Consider the following 1,425-nt stretch of genomic DNA (forward strand, 5'->3'; position numbering starts at 1 on the left):
TTGTACCCTTGTTTACCCTGATAGTTGTTAGTAACGTTAATTACTTACCGGTTATTGAAGTATTTTAAGAGTTCTCCTGTAGGATGTACCTCTACCCCCTTTCCCTGTAAGTTCCTTGTTACTATGGAACAACCCCGCTCCCTACACTCCTACCTCTCTTCCTTGGAGGGAATCACTGCTGCTGCTCCCAGGGGCCGTGTGCTCCAAGGCATATGCAAACTAAGGCATGCCAGACACCAAAACAATGAGCCAACAAGGAAATAAAAGGCCAAAGAGACATATCCTAGCAAGCTACAAGGAAGACTGTCTTCCTGCATCACCTGAGCCTGCTTAAAAGGGGTCGCCATGACCACAGAGGACTGGAAAAGAGTGACCCCCCCTGGACAAGGAGCTGGAAAGCCAGGCCCCCTGGCTACTCCCGTAAGAACAGAGCCACAGCTCTGTAGTGTGTGCTGTAAAGCTGGGTTGTGCTGCTGCCTTGGAGCTGCCAGTGTGGGAGCAGCAGTGGTGCAGCAACCCCATGGGCCCCACCCCAAGGCTGGATTCTAATAAAGGTGTAAAATGGGAGCTTGTGTCCTGGTCTGTTTTTTTCACTGATGCCCACAACATTAAGTGGTATCTGGAAAGAGGAAAACCAGTGTGCTTAGCTAATGCAAACATGCAAACCAAACACCTGCCCACAGCAAAGAGAATTAAATTAAGTTTAAAATTCATTAATCAAGAGATGGGGTCTCTTATGAAGAAAAAGGTTTGGCTGCTTATGCTACAAGGATGCAACCCACAGAACAGTCAACCCCCAACTTTTCCAAAGTAAATTTTGATTCCTTGTGATTTGGTACATGCTCTACAAACACCCAACACAAGTATTTTCATGGTTTTATTTTTAATCTTCAAAGTAATTCATTCGCTTGGGATCAATGAGCTGTAATCACTGGCCCCTCCATCAGCTCCCAGGGAAAACATGAGGAAACATGCAGTTCTAACTGATCCCATTTTCCTCAGCATTCCGTGTCTGCTGCTACAGGTGGGCATCCTCCTGGTAACTGTGATCAGGTACAGGAACCAGGAGAGAAATCTGGGCCACTTGACCAAAAAGCATGAGATGGGCAGAGATTGTCCTTCCATAGCTCTGCCCCAGAGACTCATGCCAGCCCTGGGGCTGACTTTAATGGTTAGAGAGAGACATTTCAGCAATGGCACTATCTGTTTTTCTGGAACAGAAAACATGCTTGAGATTGTCAGCATGCAAAGGAAGAAAGTCTCCACCGCAAACAGAATGATGATGAAATAACCCTTCTGCAGATTGAACAATGCTGCTTCAGCATGTCGAGAAACATTTTAACAGAGTAAAAGCATGAGATTTTAGTAAAAGCATGTCTGCACAACCCAGCTTTTAATCCAGGCAACAATATTAAAGGCAGTGTC

This window comes from Parus major, chromosome 12 (assembly GCF_001522545.3).
Source record: "Parus major isolate Abel chromosome 12, Parus_major1.1, whole genome shotgun sequence".
Taxonomy (NCBI): Eukaryota; Metazoa; Chordata; class Aves; order Passeriformes; family Paridae; genus Parus; species Parus major.